Here is a 23,388-nt window from a genome sequence, read left to right as displayed (position 1 = left end):
ACAAATTTTGTGGTAAGTTCTTGTATTCGTAAATATTAACATATAAAATTTAAAATATACTGATATTGCTGATAGGTATAACTATTTATTTAACAAGTAAGATGTTCGAATTATTATTTATTTGTGTATAATATGTTCATTTTTAAAATAATAATTCTTTAGCAAATATTAGTGCATTTTTCTTGTTTATAATTAATTATGGGATAAATTAATTTAATTTATCATTCGTTTTTTAACATTTTTTTTTTTTTTTTTTTTTTGAAATTTATGTATTTTAATGATTTAAGACTTTAAAACAACGATGGAAAAAGATTTGCAGAAATTATAAGTTTATTAAGTTTATATCATAAAACCTTCCGAAATTCGCGATTTTCCGTTCTTAACGTATGTACGTAAGCGCTCTAGTTTACCATATTTTGAAATTTTCATCAAATTTTTATTTTTATTTATTAATTTTTTTTTTTGGAACTTTCTCATTTTAACGAGTTAAAAATTATTGTGTAATCAGAAATTGTGCTGGAACATCGTTTCGAAATTATAACTACTATAAGTATTTATCATTTGTCATAGTAATTACGTCTATTCGGTGCAGATAATTTATAATATGGTCGCTGGTCTAAGTTCACAGCTGCGACCAGAACCAGTAGGCGTAGGGAACGATTATTCGTGTAACTTAAACAGTTTAATTAGCAATATTATTAGTGGTCCCTAGGACCTCGAGTTTTTTGACCGCCAACCAGAACTGGTATGAGTAGAGAGCAACTACTTGTCATACTTTAACTGACAAGGTTACAAAACACTCATTAAGATACCTGTTTCGTTTACCCAAATATAATTGCAAAAATGGTTATCATAGCATTAAGATAATTTAATATATACATAATAAAAATAGAAATTTGTTTAAGACTTGGTAAACTAGAGAGTGCAACGTATGCATAAAATACGGGGAATTTAGGATGGCTATAACTTAACTTAATCTAACTAATTCAAATGATTTCCATAAATTGTATTTAGTTCTTAACTTGTTAACATGTATAAGTAAAAGAAAACGTGTTGCAACTTATGTGAACTTGTGCCATAATTATAAATATTGTAAATAAAGACCGGATTTGAATGTATCAGTATTTAGAATGTTTTCATTAATAAATAATTATTATAAAAGACACAATGTTTAAAATTGATATAATAAGTAGGTACCTTCTACTAGTTCTCTAGTTCTACTCAAATATGTTTAATTATAATAGAACTACAATTAAAGAGTGAAACGAATTAAATTGTTGATACCATTATACCGACAAAGCTATTGATTGTATATACATACCCTACATTTTTATTTCTTAAGGTTGCTCAAGACAAATATAAAGTCAGTATAAAATGATATATATTCGATAAAATAACAAAGTTTATAAGTTAGAGGTATAGCTTTAACTTAAATGATTACATATTAAAAAAAAAAAACAGTTACTATTTGTAAACATTTGTATAAATTATTATTACATTTATGTAACTACACTGTCAATTGACTGTTTTGAAATTAAATAATAATTGGAGAATGCATAAATATAGAAGCCTCGGGCTTACCACACTTATTCACCTTGTCGTTCCGGTTTTAATAGTCAACGGTGGATGTTGGTCACTAAATTGTAAAAAAAAACACATAAATGGCTATAATAATAATATTATGATTACGATGTTAAAAAAAAGATTCAATGAGCTTTCACATTGCAATAACGTTCTTTGACGAACCCACTTAAGATAATATATTTATTAAAATTATATAACCATGTGTATTCATAGATCGTGAGATATCATACGTACAATCATGATGCGTAGGCGTGTCGACATCTGCACATTATACGTGATATTTGGCGCTTGGCATACATCGTGTTACGCGTCCGTTTACCTACCGTCTCACAGTGCAGAATAAACGGAAAAATTTATTACTCGCAGGAATTTATTGGCATAATGCTCAAATGGTGTAACTCAAGATCTGTGGCTCTTCGTTGCTAAGAGAACACGTACATCTAAGGACATTTTACAATACCCTTAAATTTAATAGAATCTCAAGAAAATAAAAATATTCTATAGGATTACAGTTTACATTTGAAGTTTAATTTGACGTACATTAGAGGTTCATCTTATCGTAATTAAATAACAATAATAATAATATTTACTTTTTGGATACCAATAAAATTAAAAGTATAACACTTTTTCCAAGTCCTATAATGAGTATATCGTATATAACTGCTCTATAGCGTATTTTAATAATTCATGGTTGCATTATTGATAAAGCATATTTTTCTATAGCACTGTGGAACTATACAATTGTACCTATTAGATCAATTTTAGTTTTTTTTTTTATTTTTGTGTGAAAAGGCGGAAGGTGGCAAATTTTTGCGTTACACTACTTTTTAACTCTACAAAAGGGGTGTTTAACCAGCCGCCTGCGGTATGCATGCGGCCCATGGTAGATATTGATGCGGCCCTCACTTTAATTTAAAAACTATTAATTAATTGTTTATAATATATTAATATTTTGAGAATAAATTTATCACAAGAATATAAAAATACATAATATTAAACATCAAATAAACTTTAATAATGTTTAATACTTTTATCTTAACATAATAGCACGGGCACACATTAATTATACGAGTAATTAATGGATTAACTCGAGCCGATTTTGATAAAATATTTTATTATCGGAGATATGTCTACGGCATAGATCTCGTGTCATTTATCAACAAATAAAAATAAAATACTGTATGTATAAACTATTATTATTAAAAACTATGCAGCCCACAACAACGTCTACCCATATGATATGGCCCAGACTTTACAAAAGGTTGGACACCCCTGCTCTACAAAATGTAATTATGTACACGAGGATGCATCATCTGTAGTCACCAACTGGTGATTGGTTATAATGTGACGTGATTCGTTTTGAGATTTCACTACACAGCCACTGCCAATCAAATGATGGATATGTTAAAAACAAAAATACAAACGTTAAATCATCATGAACATCAATATATACAGACGAAAAAGGTCAATAGCTCTTGAAATGTAATAAAAAATCATTAACTGAGAATGTCTTGAACTGTTTTTGGTTATCCAAATTCGTATGGTAAATACCATACTCTCATTGTTATTAAGTGGTCGGGGTAAACGTCAAGAACGCAGGGGACAAGAGACAGCAGATGGTGGCGGACGTGCGTCAACGTCTGTATAACTTGTTAGTTTATAAGAGGGGATGAGGAGGCAGGGTGACGTCTCTGAGGAATTCGTAAGCAAAGCGATTGCGGTCGTGTCTCGTCGTTTAACAACTACCGCAGGAAAGGCGTATTTCCGGTGCGATGTAATCGGCGAAGTTTTTCTTTCGGGATTGGAAAAATAATTACGTTATTGGAAAACCATCGTGCGCGTACTCGCTGCCGGAACAGTGTACATATATAATATAGCTACGTCACATCATAAAAATCTTACGACCGACTGTGGTGCACAAGCTGCCGCCGACTACATCGTGACGGAGTGCGCCCGCATCGGAACGGGTCGTGGGTGTGGGGTGGTGGGTATGTCCGGGTCGCAGCGCGTTAAGTGCACGGCGGCTATATATGGGCCCGTTTAAATTGGGGAGACCGTCGCGGCCCGGCGGATGACTGATGACGACGAATTTATACAACCGATACACACGCACGCGTCGTGACCACCAACAGGATCCCCCGATGGTCGTCGGCTCGGACGTTCCATGCCTCTCGTGCGTGTTCATCCGGTGACGGGTGACCGGGCGACCGGCCCGGAAGGGACGCGAACACGCGATAACTACACCTACGGTGCGTCGACGTCAATGTCATAGTCGTCGGCGGTGGGGCAGACGCATAGGGGCCACAAGCAGACGCAGCAGCGACTACGTCGGCGGGCATAGCCACGCCGCACGATATAATATAGGTATTAGGTAGTTGTTCCTCGCGCGCGCACCGACTACGTCCGTGACACTCTGCTGCGCGGCTGTCATGTTATGCGTGTAGTGGATATTACGAACACGGCCGGTTGAACTTTTGCACACGTTGGCAACATTGCGCTGCCGCCGAACGTGTGTGTATAATAATATGTGTGTGCGTGTGTGGCTTATCGTTGGTTATATTTTTCTGTACGCGCCGAGGGCCATCCACATCCGCCGTCAGCAGTAGCGTTACCGTCCGCTCGCCGACGCTTTATAATATTATCCCACAACCAACAACCTCAATAATAATAATAACAACATTGCACCTATACGTAATATTCTGACGACCACGCTCGTTTATCATATTTTTATAGTAAACGCTTTAAACGAATGCTCGGTTCGCAATGAATAACGACGATACATACGGGTTGTGTAGTGTACCGTGAGTTATCGGTCAGTCGCTGTTTTTCTTTTTATTCCCGTCGGAGCGCAGCTTCCGCGCGCAAAACATTTCCCCGATAATACGCATTATAATACGTATCGTGTTTTGAATTGGAGATTACGACCGATACACCGGTGTACCTGTGTGCTGATTATCAATATTGTATCATTATCGAATATAATATGAAATACGCACTGTAAATACCCAACTGTTCGTACACCGTAGGTTATGTCGTGATATTATATTATGCCGGAATCGATGGCCGCAACGCGAGAAGCGGAACGCCGCATTATTTCCCGACACGACGACGAGCCGGCGGGCGGCGATCAACACGTGTTCGCCGGTCGCCGCCGCCGTATCAGCAGTGCGTCGTAGCAGCACCAGCAGGGCAGCAGCATCGCGGCGGCAATAGCCAACCGGCGACATCACCAACAGGAGCAGCGGCAGCACAGGCACCAGCACGTCGGGCGGCTCATTCCGCCACGACGACCGTTCGCGTACAGTCGTCGCCACCCTACAGCTGCGCCTGCCCACGGTACGACGACGACCTCCAGCCGCACTCTAGCTCGCCGCACTCTAGCTCGCCGTACTCGTCCGTTACGCGCGCGTGTGTTTGAACGTACGCGTGTCGTGCCTCAACCGATGCAGCACAAAATTAGCCGCCACTGAAAGTCCATCACAGGTAAGAAGACCGTTTGTGTACATTTTACATTTATTTTTTCTACACAATTATAGAAGTACCTATTTACCGTATTTCGATGTTTTATAAATAGTCAATAATACTTTATAAAATTATATTATAATTTGTGGTGTTATCGAAGAGCGGGGACCGTTGTCCCGCGATGATTATTAATATTATTGTGTCGTCGTCGTCGTTGTTGTTGTTGTTGTTGTTATTATTGTTATTATTAACACCATCGTCGATCGTAAATCGGGCATGCGGGCGTCCTACTATTATGAATTCTCTTACCTAATAATTTAATTTCGGTAAAATTCGTTTTTCGATAAGCTATTACATAATGACGTATTATTCGGAGGGCGATATTACGTATTTGTGTAAGAAAAAAAAAATAACCAAATAACGACGAGCAATTCAATTAATTTTACTCGTCTCGCACAGCTGGCAATTTTTATCCGAACCGTCGTCGTCTGTAATCGGTACGCACGATGAACGCGAAAACCGTAATATCTGTTGACTTAGCGCCAATGCGCGTGTAAGCGCGTCTGTACTAATTTTGTTTTTAAATAATATAATATAATATATAATACGCACGCTGTAGTATAATATGTTATTGTGTATAATAATATGTGCAAGTTTACAACGTTGCTGTGTTGTGTTTTTCTGTGAACCGTCGAATCGGAAACGCCGCCGTCGCCGTGCGCTAGTCACGTGTTTCACAATGTGACAATAATGTGAACATCGTACGCGCAAAGCTGTCGCCGTGAGTAGGTACCTTAATAATTTATTGTGATACTAATATGCCGACCGCTACGGTCTTTTTCGCGCCGGGTATGTTGTGTGCGTGTATTTGTTTTGCTCCCGTGCGCGATTTGGACCTTTGATTCGTATATATACTGCCTATAGGTAGGTATTTTTAAATTTTCGTTACCGGATGAAAGCCTCCCGAATCGGGCAAAATCAGTGCTGACACATCAAAGTTTATACGTGGGGAGGATGAATGGGCACGCTAAATAGTAATGACTAATAATGAATAATGATAGTAACAATTAGTAACAATAACAAAAAGTTGTTGAAACCATCGCAATGATATGTTTTTTCGTTGATAATCGACACAATCGACTTTTGGCCATCGAAGAAACTCGATAAAACTTATTTTTTATTATTTATTTATATAATTTAGTATATTGTGTAATTACTAACCTAGCTATAAAATAATATTAATTAGTAATGTTAATATTATTGGTATGCTTGTGAAAATAGAAATTTGCCAATGAATATAATAATATACATTGTAAGTTGTGGCCTATAATAGTTGTAAATTGCTGAGCGATTTTTGTAGACAATCTATAAGTGCTTCTACCCGCATTCGGCGTTTATTACCGTACCATGATATTAACCGCGATATAATATTATCATGAACGCTATCGCTATGGTGTTGGATATATTCCCACGGCAAAGGTCAATCTAGACATAATATTATGCGCTTACGATATTTTGTAAACGTACTGTGGTATCCGTCTTACAAGTGCGTAACACCAATTTATATTCAGCAATTTACGGTTAGCTTTGTTAATTTTAATGTAAGAGTGAATTTAATTTGTTTTCTTTTAAACATAAAGGTAAAAACATTTTCTGTTTTTGTATGTCGGTTTTTTTAAGATATTTAAATTATTTAACAAGACATGAGTAATGAGTATTTTTGAATTATAATATTTTATATTGTCATGCCATAACTCTCTTAAAAATTTAAATGTAAAAACCCAACAAACGTTATATTACATTGTGGATGTTATACAGACATGTATTAGCTCCGTCTACTAACTTACAACTTGAAAAATTTAATGTTCAGAAGAATTTATTGTAAAAACTCTATTGTAAATATTATTTAAATTATAAGGTATAACGTCTTATTAAGGTAATATGTCCCTAAGTTCATTCTACTATCAACAATACCAAACGTGAACTTCTAAACGTATACGAGTATCTGCTATGCAATGTCGCACTATTGTAAGATAGAGATAATAAATATTATGATTATTCTCTTAAAACAAGTTTTAAAAATATTTAGTTAGTTTGTAACTTAAACGAAAACTAACAAAATAAAATAGTGTTTTATTTACTTTTATCTGTTTTGGTGTCTTTAAACATTTTTAAAGTAATATATAAGTTAAATTAGGAAAAAATAATATTTCTTAAATTTAATGATTTATCTAAATTAAAATATTTTTTATATTCGCACGACTTCAATATTATTTCAAATTATAGATAAAATTTATAAAATACTATCATAAAATAACTCATAACTTTAATTTCCAATTGTTTTAATATTTCAATTTAAAATAGTAGCAGTTTTTATTCTATTGGATATAGTTTTCGCGAAAACAGAGTCGGTGCACTTAGGTCTAACTAAATCAATATTTGAATCTGGAATTTTATCCACCGTGTTTTGTAAAAAAATCAAAATTTAAAATCAAATTGTATAAATAATTGTGTAATACAATTAAAGACTACAATAATTTAAAGTTTTAAAAACGGTATACATATTTTAAGATTATTGTTATCTGTTTTACAGTAAATAATTAAATAGATTTAACATTTTTTGATACGATTTAATTAAGTATTATATTATATTATTAATTCAATGACATAATGATACATAATTAGGTAATCGATTAAATAAAGATAATGAACCAGTCAGCTAAAATATTTTATTACATATCTACTCATAATACCAAATCACCATCAACCATAAACAATTCCTTTTTTAAAGAAAACAATATTAAGAACTAAATTTAATATTAGAATTAAATTGTAAAATTAATAAAAAACAAATATAGTATACCTATAACTATTTTAATAATACAGTGAGATTTAATTATAGGTACATATGGCAGTATTTAATTTTCCGTAGTTAACTATTTTCAAAAACAAACTCACATAAGTTATATTCTTACAGTATTTAGTATAATAAATGTAATTAGAGTCAATTTATTTTAAACCAATTTATATATTTTTTTGTTGTACTTTCCATTAAACACATGTATAATATATTCAATGTAGGGCGTGAATAAACTAATTTCATCACATTGAATAATATCTTTCACTTGTTGTCGCGTATCTCCATAAGAGTGATTAGTATATTAAGTCAAATTTTTTTTTTTTTTTAATATATTATTTAAAAATAGTTAATTCACCCAAATCTACTTCTTTGCATTCAAATTCTAAGAAAATAACTTTTTGTCTTTTTTGACGTTTTAAAACTTGGTCGGTTAAGATCTTAAGACTTGTTCGTCATCCGTCGATCAATAAATACCTACCTGCTTTCTTTTGATGTTTACCGACTTTTTGTCGATCGGAATTGTGACCGATGTCAAACTAGTGTAACACGAGCATAGCGCGAGTTTGTGATTTAAGCTTTAAAATATGATTGGTTTTTTTTATGTATAATTTTTTATTTATTTCTACTTTTTTCAGCTTATTATCTCACTATTTTATTAGTACAATATACATGGCTTTTTCTTATTAAATTTCATGTCAATTTTCTAATTCTGGTTTTTTTTTTTTAATAAGTGATATAGTTTTATGTCACATACTCGTAAATTATAATAGATATACTTAATTAAATATTTTATTATTATTATTATTGTTATACATTTATAAAGCATATTATTTTTAATTTAATTTTTGTTATTTTGTTGTTACGTAATACGCCTTTAATGTGTACCCAATATATTTTATTTACATAGATTTATAAGTTTTAACTTACAAGTATATAATTGTATAAAAACAAACATTTTAAATTACGTCATTAAATTGAAATTACATATTGTGGTATTATTGATAATATGATATTTAAACCCCGTGTTGGATAACGACAAATAGAACAAAAAATATGTTAAATTCGAATCATAGTTATAACCCATAGTATATAGTACTAAAATGTTTTATTTAATATCATAACGTAATTACTAATTACTAATTAGTATTAATAGTCCACAGTATGTATCTAATGGTTATAATATTATTGAACGACAAAACACGAATATATAATAATATATACTGTCATTATAATTACACATGTTCATGTGCGTCAGGTTTCGAGATGGAATATTCTTTTATATTCTTTATTAGATTTCTGTACAACTGTGTAAACCAAAACACGATGTAATTCTAAAGACATTGCGAATGTCTACGCAAATATAAGACTATATAATACAGTGACGGTTTTTGGCTCAACTTCAAAGAGCACATTAATGAAATTAGCTTGATATACGATTTTACGAATTCTATTAATTATTACTATTACAACAGATGTAGAAATCTATCACCACGATTTCTACACTCAAATGTTTCCAATCTGATAATACTTTGGCTGTCGTGACGATTAAAAAACTAAAAAACACCTTTAAAAAAATAAATAGATTTCATTAACTTGGTTAATCTGATTTAGGAATTTGGCTATACGTTAGTATGTTAAGTGCAAATATAAATCAATTTTCCGGAGTTTTATTGATTTTAAATCTTATTTTTTTTTTTTTTACTGTAATTAGGAAGGTTATAAATTATAATTTAGAAATTTATATTATGAATAGTGGTCAGGCGGAGGAAAGTAGTTTGATATTGGTGACTGACAACAATTCGTTTTAAAGTGTTATTTTAATCAGAAAAAAGGAGGGTTTATGACATGGTTATATTATTATAATGGATAAAGACTCTTGAAGTCTATATTCCCTCTAACCTATTGGTCTTTTGATGCTCTTACCGACAGCGATAATTTACCCTTCGAGTACATCGCGTTTCAGTAGGTTATTGCTGCCGCATTGGCAACAAGATATCTCACAAACAGTGCCGTAAAATATGCCAACGATGCAATGCAGTACATCTCTCGACGAGGGGCCCTACAAAAATCAAGTTTAACTATACATTTTTCATATTGAAATTTCAAATTTCAACTCGTACTGGAAAATTAAAAAAAAACAATGTATTGCATTCATGCATAATGTGTATAGATACGCGGTATATAAATTATATAATTACATATTATTATAATCTATAGTAGTAAATTAGTAAATATCAAACAGTTACTAATATGTATTCTAACGTTTATTATCAATATCTAAACTCCATAAAAAGAACTAATAACTATTATTAATAATGTTTCGGCAGTTCATATGTTAACAGTAGGTATCAAACTAAATCTTAAAAACTTAGTCAATACCTTATTTAACCTAGTTAAATGTTCAAATTCAGAGCTTTGTTTAAGTATTATTTTGTAAATTACATATTGTTCAGTTTTTATTGTACACGAGTGGTGATAGTTATACTTTTTGACTACAAGATTATTGTTTTTTTTTTTTTGTATTGGTTTTAGTTAAAATAATTATTGTATCATAGTAATTGTAAACCCTAACCTTAAATTATACAGATGATTAGAGCTTTACTTGGGGATGTTTTTTGTTATCCTTGTTGTCTTTCGCTTTCTATATTCATTTAAATATATAAACGTATGGCGCAAAAATGCAAAATTAAACTTTTTTTTATTCATCAGTGCCGCTAATGACTGCCGTGTCCGCATATTATGTAAATATAGTAAATGTAAAGAATATGTGTATCCGACACCGTACATTTTAACTATCTGGCATCAACTCTTAAGTAAATTGAGAATAAATGTATAGTATATTGAGTACAATAATATTGTTTTTTAACAATGTGATATATATACTGTAATATATAGCATTTACGAGTATATAGTACATACTAGAGTCAAAGTATAATACTATACAGTTAATGTAGTTCATAAGATAGCTGCTTGATAGTTTAAAAAATAACATTAGTCTATAAGTCTTAGAATTCATGTCACCTCTTCTGTGCTTATTAACTATATTAGCAACAATTGATTGTCGAGGACTTCAATACTTCAAACGTGAATTAATTTAATATACCTATACGCTGTAATCATATTTACAACTTAAAGAGATGACTAATTGACGAACCCTTTCCAGTTCGCTGTGTATTTTTGTGTAACTTTGTTCAATGTGCTGAATATATTTTTTATATTAACAAAAAGACAGACGAAATATAAGTAGGTATACTGGTTGTTGGTCATGCTCACTATTGCTTTGCTCGTTCTAGTTAAAATAAGAGATAGTATAGTGAAAGATAAGAGTAGTTTATTAGTATTGATTATTTTAAAGCAATAATATAGATGATTCTGTTTGATGCATTCAAAAGATGATTTTTGGTTTATTATATTTATAAAAATTGTAAGTGTTTGTAATCAATATACAAACTGATGTTAAGACTATTTTTTTAAATTATTACTTACTTCAGTTAAACTTAATAGTTTATACCAAAATTAAATTGTGTACCATATAAATTTGTATATACCACAACTACACACACTTTATAAAAATGACAAATAAAATAAATATGTATGTGTACAAGTATATACTTATTATATTAAAAAATAAATGTGTAAAAATCTATTAACAATTTTAGTATATTTTAAATTATAAAAATATAGTTATAAAATATTCTGTATATTCAAATATAGTTATTATAATTTATAACGTAATTTACTATTCTTGACATTCAATATTTTTGAGATTCAGTTAAAATTAACTCTGCAATGTTATGTCAATTCCAAAAACTTATCTTTTAAAAATCTCATTAAAAGTAATTATTTATGAATAATTAATGTATTTTACATGTTTTTTAATTTAATAGGTTATTGTTAAGTACAATATATTTATTTGTATACATTTAATTAATTTTAGATATTAATTAAGTTTAAAAAAACAGTACGTTTTTTACTAGATAAATATTGATTTTGTTTTGCAAAATCGGCGTATTAGCAATTTTGAATTGGGCACCCCTGACATTGTATTTAATGCGCGCGTTAAAACCCTTGCATAGTATTTTCATTCCAATTAAATTAACCGCGCCGCAACATTGGTCTTTTAATAATAATATACGCGATGCATACATAGAAAGATCGGAGAGGGAACCCTTTTATAATAAATCGGCCGCCACTGATGTGGATGACACACAGTTCAGTTAATTTACAACTACAACGGAAATGATGTATGGTAGTGGACGGTAGTGTAGGACAACCGCAGGATTAAGGCTATTTTTCTGCCGGGCACTATTGTACGCGTTATTCGATACAAAATTTCTTCATTGCCCTCCCGTTTAAATAAGTTACCTACCAGCATGTCGGCGTAGACATAGGAACATAGGGATGATGTTTGGTCTCAATATATTATATTTTTTTTACGAAAGTGCTTTAATTATAATGAATTCACGTTTCTTGTTTTTTCTTAGAATTAAAATGCGATATTTTATATTGACAATAGAGTATTTTTGAACATTTACAATTTATGGTGACATAAAAACCAATATAATAAAAATGTAAGAACCCGGAATTATATGCACCACAGGAAATACCCTATTATAATGCGTATTTTATGCTATAAATTCAAAAAGCGGTTGTTTGTGATTATAATATTATTGAAGTATATACTACATTATTATAGTAAATAGTAGCTATTGTAACAATCAATATGGGTATTTTAAAAATGTCATTTGTCTACGAATTGACCTTTTTTGTTACCACGCAGAGTTCGCTCTGGAGATGATTCTTTATGAGCCTAACGGGAAATAAACATACAATGTGTAGGTGTCCTCATTGTTTTCGTCGTTATTAAATTGTTGATGATGGAGGATTAGGTCTATTCGATTTCTGGTGTTTCGTGAAACTTCTGCCGCAATTTTGGTCAAGGTCGTCCTGTGTTTGGTTTTTATTTTCAGTCGTTTATAAATGGTATGCCGCCTTGTGTTCTACTCCTCCTTGTCATTTCTTCACCGCCGATACGAGGACACGTAGTGATCACTTTTTAGATTATTGCATCCGATTAGTTCATTCACGGTAATCGTGTGCGACGTCTATTATTCGGCCGTGCGCCTATTGTAGTGTATTATCGTATCGAATGAGCAGCATCGACATCTATGTATATCGTTATCGAGGCGTTTTCGACCCTTCCCTTTCCCTTTTACTCATTGGTCATATTCATACACACGCCAAACAGTTTGCAAAACTTTGTCACAAGGTAGTGTTACTTTTCGAAATTTAAAGGGCACGAAAGTTCGATATTTTTTTTGTGTTTTGGTGTACGATTAATTATAATATTAATATTGTTGACTCGTTCCAAGACGACGACATGACGTTGGCGCCGCCAGGCGTTTACGCGCCGCCGAAGAGACCTGTAGGGTTGCCAGCTCTGGTTCCCGTCAAAATCGTCGCTTCTCTCCCCGCCATCACCACTACCGCCACGATCGTAATGCAGCGGCACCAACAAATCGTGCCGGACGGCATTGAGTGAGTGAGTCGTACAATAAACATGATAGTATTATAATAAAAATGAGTGAAAATTAATGAATAATTAGTATCATTTTAAAACCGTAACTCATAAACGTTGGCCAGGAATAATTATGATAATAATAATAATGTGTTTTATATTATTATTATTATTATTATGCATTTGTGAGTGTTGTCAATGCTATAATCTATAGGTTAACTACCAACAGGTGGCTAACACGTACATAACGTAAATAGTATAATATTATACTTGATAATATAGTTAATGTTCACAACAGGCACGCATGCATTTAGGCGATAAAAAAAAAAAAATATAATATTATGTTATGTTATAAAATATACATATTATTATTAGGTATAATAAGCAGAGTTTTCATTTGAATGGCGGTTGTTATCGGTTTTTTTCTCGACATTCGACCGTCAGGCGTCAGCGCACAGTTCGCGGAAACATTGACCACAAGGATTGAGTAAATTTCGAAGCGATAGAGAATATAGAGATGGTTTAATTTTAATATAATAGTACTTTTATCGTACGGATGTCTAATAGTCGTCATTACAATCTGTTTATGTTCTATGATGACAAAAACATACTTGATTTCATGTTAATTGGGTAATAAATAATTATATAATATAGGTTTTCTTTTCAAAAAAATTGTGTATTTAAAAGTGTATTTTGGTAGAAGTCTGGGGTGCGTTGTTTCAAAACAAAGTTTATTGGTGTGCAAAAGTAGAGTTAATGGTTGCATGGCCGACAAGATAATATTTTTTATTTTTCGAACTTTTTTTTCTGAACTTTTTACTGCTTACCGATAAAACAATTGACCTTTACAGAAAATCTGATACGACACTTGGAATATTTCAATGGTGTAAAAAGTTAGTACACAAAAATAATTATATATTTTTTTTAAATGTACATTTTAGTGTATAGTACTATTGTAATCCGAAACTGTAAACTTTATGTTAAAATTAACTTATTGAATGCGTACTAATATCGCTATTGTTCGCCTTTTTATGATATTATGCAAAATGTTAAAACAACCATCATTGTGTATTTGTATATCGATGATAAATCGTGTTGGATTCCATTAAGTATAAGGTTACTTGGAATTTGGAACCGTGAGCGCTCTGGTCTGTACTGCGCTTACTCGTGAAAGCCCGTCCGATCTGGGAATTTAATGGAAGTTACGTCGCACATCATTTGTCCGGATTATAGGGTTTTTTTCCTCTCTCAACTACGTATAGCTCGATAAAGGGGCTTTCGTTCATTCACCAACCAACGCCGCCGCGCTTTTCCATTCCGTGTTTTGTGCCAGTTTTCGAGCTTTTGTCTGAAAAGGAACAGATCTATATAACGTTGTTTTATTATAATATTAGTGCAGCAGTACAATGTCTGGTTGTGCTTGTCACTTTATTATCTGCGCCGAAGGCATTATAATGTATTGTCCAACTGTTTGCGTCCAACAATGGTTTTCGTCAACTTCCGGTGATAATAGTTCTCATTTGTGTGTAAATAACCATACAATAAAATAATATAGACACTATTTGTGGAATTTTTATTAAACATATATTCCGCATTTAATATCTGAGCATGTGTAATTATTATTTTAAGGCCCAGAAAGTGATTACTGCATCAAATATTAGTATACTTATATACTTGTATATTTATTACATCGTATTACTACGATCCTGCGCGAACTAATTTTGTTCTATCAACCCATTTTGTGAGAGTAGGTAAAGGTTAACAGTATGCTGACCTGTTTTCTGTCTTTAACAAAAACTTCCATAGCCTGAAAAATATTTACTTAATGCATATACTATAATTTATCAGTAATTTGTATTAAATTGTATAACATATTTTAATTCTGCAATCTTCAATTTTATGGATATAAACGAGTATACCAAAAATATAAATCCTTGTTTTGTTATATAGTAACTTTAAAAAATAATATTAATTTTAAGACCAACGACCATAGTGTATATATATATTATGAATAAATATGAAAAAGTTATGCACATATAATTAATTATTGAAAAGTCGGTGTTGTATGGCATTTATTAAAATTACGTTGCTCTGCAGAGGTTTTTAGCTTTTCAATGGTCGTTTCCATTCCACACAATTCGTATGCGTTCAATAATATACTGTAATAAGTACCACATGTTTTTTTTTTATCTATGATATTTACTACTATGCATGTACGTGAATCATCGCGCGTTGTGCGATAAAGTCTTGTTGACGGGTCAACAAAGGTTTGCAAACAATTTAATATTAAGTGTCTACATTATATAATGACGCGTTGGTCATCATATTGGAGTGGTCTTTTAAAAACCAAAGTACAAATCTTTGAATAGTTAAATTTTTTTTTTTAACCGTGCGATGTGTGTTGATGAAAATATCTGTAAAAATTTTATATAACACATTAGGAAATATTTTTATTTTCGGTGGGGTTTTAGCATTGGCGTGTGTCAAAAAGTACGACTAGAAGATATTATTCGCAGTTATGGCGCAGATATTTCTTGTCTTTGAGTACGCACTCGGGTGAATTATTCTTATCATTTAATATTTAGTAGAGAAATAAATCGAAAAACGCGCAGCAATGACGAAATGTAAAAATTGTTTCGGTTATATGCCGTTTACACGTCGTCGTTGTCGTTATTAAATATTTACATATTTTTTCCCGACCCCGTTGTGAACTCTGTCCTTTGTGCATTGTGTACGTTGCCGTTGTTGTCGTCGAGTATCGACTAAATCGTTTCAAACGTTTCTGCATAGGTAATATTGAATTACCTGACACAAGTTCCTTTTTGCATGCAAAAGTATGTAATGTATACGTCGCCGGTTTGTGCTTCATCATTTATTCGATTTTTAGTAACCATGGTTTTTGGTCGAGTAGTTTTATATTTTTTGATCAGACGATACGAAAATCCATCGAAATTATATTAGAGGTGTCTGTTGTAAGTACACAGTTAGTGTAATAAAAATCAAATGTTGTACAAAAAAGAATTGGAAATCAAATGTTTCTTATGGAATTTCAACGAATCTAGCAAATCTAATCGCTTATCATAATTTAAGTTCCTACATAACTTACATACTCTGTACACAAATTAAAAATAAATACTGAAAGAAAGCTATGATGACATCTAATAACAATAATAAAATTGAGCCGTTTGAAAATCAAATACATTATATAAAAACCACAAATAACAGCTCTCTGTTAAATGTTTTAATATGACCATTAAGACTGTAAGTCTCGTGTACTTCAAGGAAAAATGAATTTTGGGACCACCAAGAGTCTGTAGGCCATTTAAATATAAATTTGTTATACCCCTATAACATAATCACACAGCCAAAACTTTTTTAAGAAGACAATAATATATTAGGGAGCCCGCTATTAGATGCTCACTATATATAGACGGTTTGCAGTAGTTAGTTAACCATCAAATACTAAACGCTTTAGTAACATACTTTAATAACTGTCTTAAAATAATAACTTACAAAATATAATTGTTATTTTTTTAAGAATATAAATTTAATAAATACATATTATTACTGAAAAAAATCAAGTGTTTATTTTAACGTTAAGAAGACGCCGCACGTGCTACCTTCGTCTTATATACAACATAGCAAATTTTCGTACAGCGGAATCTATTTTATGTTGTTAGCTTCAATATCAGAGTAAATTTACCTATTATCAAACTTAAAAGTAAGAATTTTATCTAGGCCATCACTAAGGCTTTTATTTATATTTTAATTTTAAACTGAGTTATAGCTATGTAAGATATTAAAACTTTAAAATGCTCATAACTCACTTTAAAATTATAATATTTATAAAAACCTATGTGATGATCTGGATAAAATTTTTACATTTAAGTTTGATAATAGGTAAATTTACTCTAATGTTAAAGCTAACAACATAAAATGGATTCTGCTGAACGAAAATTTGCTATGTTGTATATATGTAAGACAGAGATAATACACGCGGGTGCGGCGTCCTTTTTAATACTCAACGATCAGTTGGTACATAATATAAAGTATGTATTTATTAATTGTATTACTTATTAAAATTTAGAAAAATAAATATGAATGTGAAGTAATTAATCGAATGACAATTTAAATATTTTTACTACGTAAAGAATACTAATGTATTATAATTATTATTATTACTAACAACTTATAATATATTATGTTAGAATTAATTTTTAATTCCATCACGGAAAAAAATCAACACTAAACTACAGAAAAAACGAGGTATTCTACGAAATAATATTGTTTTTCCCTTGCTAAATTTCCGCTCTAATACCTATCGTCATAGGATATATTTAAAACAATGTATTTTGATGATTAAAGATAGTCTGTAAGTGTGTCATTTGCCGATAAAACGCATCATAACATTATTATCATATCATCCGACGTCCAATTACTTCATCACTGTCATATTCTTATATTCTGTATTAATAATTGACGCGTTAACAATTTACCAATCATTATATATAATAAAAAAAATAAATATTATTATAAATTCATAGAGCCGAAATTACATTTTCGTAAAAACTTTTTCGATTAGCTTACTGTTTTCAATATTGTCAAGACGATGTGCATAATTGACTCATTGTCGTATCCTTATCAACGCAAACCGTCGTAAAATTTATGATGACGATATTTTTGTAGAATTCGTTAAAATTGTTTTGAAATAATATATTCATGATCACTTATTTTATTATTATTAATATTAGCATATTTTTCGTTCAATACCTAGGTTTATTGTTATAGTTGATTTTTTAAACCCTCGCTGTCACTTATAAATTATATAACAAAATGTGGTTAGTTTAAATTTGGTTTTCGAATTGTATAATTTGTTTATACTTTAAACTTAAACAAAAATATAAAATATTTAAGGTACTCAGACACTTACTATGTGCGGTTATATCCAGAAATTAACTCTGCTGTCTGTAGAAATCATCCTGTTATTTGAAGTTGATGATAATAACAGTTGTTCGTAATTACAATGGCCTTTGGGTTTCGAATTCAGACCGTAATTCGTATAATGTTATACATTACGAAATTATCATATTTTCCTGCAGTAGATCATGAAATAGTTCTTATATAATATACGCATATATCACATCGTTGTTATTTTATGTACGACGAATACCGAGTAATAGGTACATAATATAGTTTATATTAATTTGGTTTGGTAATCCTGAGATACGACCGGAGTTTTTATAGTGTGTGTATAAAATGCCCAAGAACAGCTACATTATTATGTGGCAGTGTCAGAGGCCAGAGTAGAGTAGGTACTGGTGTTTTATCTTTTGACTTTGATCCGTTGGATTTTTAGACGTTGTACCTATAGTATAATCTAACTTTCTGCAACGGTTTGTATAAAAATATATAATATTTAACAGACGTCTTTCGAAATTACAAGACCGCCATAAAATAATAATATGTATACTTACTGGCGGTTACACTACGTCTATAAAATTTGTAAGCGGTCAGAACTGTTTTCAGATTACAATTGCGTAAATTGATATCAAGGAATGTTTACATAATTTTCTTTTTTTAATAAAATCAGTTCTCCTCAATTTTGCACAGAATTATACTAATGTACTGTTCATCTTTCATGGATAAGACAGTTTTCTAAATATTTTTATTCTACTTCATACTTGAACTAATATATTGTTATAATATATATACAATTCTCATACTAATGCAGCTAATTAATAATATCAGTAATGAGTTGAGTGTTCTAGTTACTGTTATGTGATATCTTAAATATAATCAAAATTTTAGTTCCTATAATATTTTAATGATAATATTACCTATGTTAATAATACCTATATAAATAATAAATTAGTGGTCATTATACAAAAAAGTTAGATAAATCGAATCATTTTTTATGGTGTAAAACACAGTTATAAACTTTAAACTTTACGATTAAAAGAATAATATATATTTTAAATTTTCTGTTGATGTAAAATAATAATTTTAATTTCTTATGTGTATTGTTTTCATAGTTCAATTTATGCCTCTTCGGGTATTATATATTGTCTTTCAATAGATATACAGTGTAGTGAGTATAAAATTATAAATACGTATGTACTTACGTCCAAAAATTTAAATAATATACAAAAAAATATTTTTTGTATCAATAACTGCATAAAATCTGCCTAAATAAATAAATCATTTATATTTTTTTGATGCTGACATTCTTTCGTAATACCAGAAGTACCTACTAATTTATAGTTTGATTAATATAACAAAATAATGTATAGGAGAAACAACGGAAATGTTGATTTCATGCCTTTGTGGTCAAGTTGTGAGTTGGCTTGGGGTTGAAAGTACTATTCTTCTCGTAATGCTTTTAATATATACATTTAGTTATTATATTATGATTAAGTGAACTTTTATTGTAGTAAAACATTTTTTTATTTTTTTCCAATTATTCATGTACATTCCCTTCTCTATTACGGATTTTAATCGTTATTTTGGTTATTTATACCCGTATAAGCTACGTAGATACGTTTTGTTGCCGGACGTCACTATAGACAATAATCATCGTGGTTGCATACTGATAATTTAATTTAAACTTTAAACACTTCATGAGATTTGCTGAATTTTAATTGATACTGTCATATGAGTATCTAGAAAAGAGCTTCAGGGCTTAGCTTCCAATGTGAATATTAGCTCCTCAGAATTATTTGTTGTCTATTTTGTTTAGATAAATTGTTCTTATAATATTAAACTAGTTGTGAATGGCAATTATATTAAAACTAAAGTGTTGTAGCCCATAAGTGTAAAATATGACCCAAACGCAACTTAAAAATAAATATTCCATAAGCACAAAAAAATAAATACTTTTTTTAACTAAGCACAAATAAATTTTACAAAAAAAAAAAAATGTATTTTATAAGTTAAGTATAAGTTTATACTGTATATATTGTATAGTTACCTTAAATAATTATCAACCTTAACCATAATTCATCACGATAAAATATGATATACGATAATACTAAACTTCAACTGAACTCGATCACTATTGATGTATTTTAGAATAATTAATAAAAATGCTATATATTTTTAATTAATATCAACAATTCAATTTAATAATTAATAATTTTATAATGAAACTGATAGTTTAATGGGTACAATATTTATTTTTACGCTTTTGATCTATCGAAAAATAATAGACGATTTGCACTTTTGGGTTTCACCGTACTAAAGTTATCATTTTTGTAATTATTTATCAGCGATCATTTTTAATTAACTGGTCGTAATATTATGTTCGATGGAAGTTGACTAACTGATTTTATCAAATACGACTGTACGGGCCTTGTAGAAATTAAATTACTAAATTACAATTGACAGGAGGATACCCGGGCTCATGATCCGTGATCGCTTTTTCTTTTTTTTAACTCGCAATTGCCGCCACCGCAAATTTTACACTTTAAAGTTTCTGAACACGTTTTAAATTCAATAAAACCATTCATCAATGAAGTTTAGTATGGATAAAAAAGTGTTCGGTATATTTTATGTATCAAAAAAATCAGCACAAACAGTGTTGAGGATGATAAATCACTGGATGACCCTTTATAAAAATTACCATCTTTACCTGTTGTACAGGAACTTTTATAAATGTACAGCTTGGTATTACTGATGTAACTTTGGATTATGAATAAAAAAATCAATTTCAGTGAAAAATTATAAAACTAATACGCTTAAAGTTATATTTATTTTATTATGTGTTCTGATTAATGTAAAATTAACTAAAAGTTAAATTTACTTCCAGCTGAAATGATAGTTGCCAAAAATTATATTAAACATTATAATAATGATCCGGAACAAAAAGATTAAATCAATTTATTCAAAAAAAAATTTAACAATTTCAATTTTTCCTAATGTATATACACTTTTACATTTAATTCTGACCTTATTAATTTCTTTGGCATCATATAAGAGGTTATTTTCAACAATGAAACGTAATACATATATACGGTCAACTATGACATTAGATTGTTTTTTATCCTTGAAAATACTAAATATTGAAAGATTTATCTCAAATAATATTAATCCAAATGCCATCTTAAATATATAATCTAAAAATTAAAGGTGTATGGAATTATAGCTGGGAAAAAATAAATTCTTATTTTCACCTAAAATCTAGATTATAGTATTTATTTTTTTTTTATATAATTGTTGTTGTTATAAATTCTTTTTATTAATTTACCATTGAGTTAATATTAATTAGCTTAATTTTTAGTAGCTCAAGCAATAATTTATAATTGTCATTAACATTAATTGGGTGATAGGTGGAGGTATGGGGTGGTCAGAGCGAGTCTCAATGAAGGAATACATTAAAAATTTATAGTAGGGCTTCAACTTCCAATATATTATATCACTCTACGGTTGTGGGTATTGTCTTGATTTTTGAATCTACTGAGTTGACGTTTCTGTTTTAACAATTATTTATAAGTCCTATTTATATATATATATATATATATATGTAGGTAGATAAAAATATTTATGGATTTTTTAGTTAAGTCTAGACACATGTCACCTAACTTGCTAAAATATCTATAAAAAATACGAAAACAAAACGAAAGTGACATCTTTAGTAATGTTTTGTATAAGTCGTAATTAAAGTGCAGTGAGTAGCTCAATCAGCAAATTAATTTTTTTATTTCATAAATAAATACAGAAGTAGATATTGACAAAATAATTTTGTGGAGTGAAAAATATCTTAGTTGTTAGATAACAGTGTTTTTTCAGAAATGTTAAAATGTAATAAAATGAAAAACCTTGTGGCCTGGTACTCGTAGTGTATGAATCACTGCGCTTTCAAGACAATTAAAATATTATTGTTGGTCGTGATACGTAGTTGTATAATCTGTGATTATCATCATTATTCTTTTTTGAAAATTCAACCTATTTGATTCCTAACTTTTATCCTAGGTTATGTTATGTCGGGTAAAAATTAATATTTTGTCTAGAATTTATATTTATAAATAAATGCAGTATACCTATAATAATAATTATTGTAAAAATTAGCAAAAAATTATAATTGGGGAAAAAAGCTAGTACATTTTAGTGTATTACAATCGCAATGATGTAAAACGAATTTATATAATAGGATTACCTTTTTATCACGCATACACATCTATCAAAAAAACATTTTTTATAAAATCTGAGCCTTATTTAAATGTATTATTTCAAATTATTTATTATTTACAATTTTTATGTAGGTTAAATTAAGTGAAGGTTTATTTAAAATTTAAGATTTTTCTTTATGATATTAGAGTTAAAGTGCTCTTTCCCCCTCCAAACGATGTATGGACTAATATTATTGAAAATGATGTCTAAAAAAAAAAAAACGTAAACTTTAAGGCGATACATATACCAATATTTTATTAGTAATAACAATGGGGGTATTTAATGGATAGCTGGTATTTTATTATTGTTATAACACACAATTTCGTAACAAATTGATTAGAAAAACAATGTCATGCTATTTCTAGACTTTTAGTTGTCATACAAAAATGCACGAAAGACATCACTGTATGATTACTTATATACATTGGAACATAAGGTGTTAAACGTTTATCAGTATAATTTGGAGTTAACAGAAAATTGTTATCTACCTACACAGACACGTGCTTAACATAATTTGTTTTTATTTTTAAAACATTTAATTTTTATACGTTTATAATCAATATATTTTTTATGCTACTATATAATTAATTATATTGCTCTAATAACTAATAATATCAGAAGTCATAATGAAATAGGATCGATGTTACATAAAAACAGAAAAATGAATTTCAAGAGCGTCAGTAGAAATTTATTCACTTTTAAAGTTGATGCTTAGATTTTAATATTATTTCAATGTTAGGTATTCGAGTTTGTTGTGTAGAATACCAACATGATTTAAACAGAATATTAACTATTAAAT

General features: G+C 30.0%; 1 protein-coding gene across 1 annotated transcript in view; it reads left to right on the top strand.

Annotated features, from left to right (window-relative positions):
• The first annotated feature begins 4,005 nt into the window (after positions 1 to 4,005).
• The window catches only part of LOC112595633, a 74,503-nt gene continuing 55,120 nt past the window's right edge, over positions 4,006 to 23,388 (top strand). Inside the window, exon 1 of the mRNA XM_025340913.1 lies at positions 4,006 to 5,067. The gene's annotated coding sequence lies outside the window, so the exon portion shown is untranslated. The remainder of the gene's footprint in view (positions 5,068 to 23,388) is intronic.

This window comes from Melanaphis sacchari, unplaced genomic scaffold, assembly GCF_002803265.2.
Source record: "Melanaphis sacchari strain LSU unplaced genomic scaffold, SCAv2.0 Contig28_pilon_pilon, whole genome shotgun sequence".
NCBI lineage: Eukaryota > Metazoa > Arthropoda > Insecta > Hemiptera > Aphididae > Melanaphis > Melanaphis sacchari.
The sequence above is the reverse complement of the archived record's forward strand: the minus strand, read 5'-3'. Positions and strand labels throughout refer to the sequence as shown.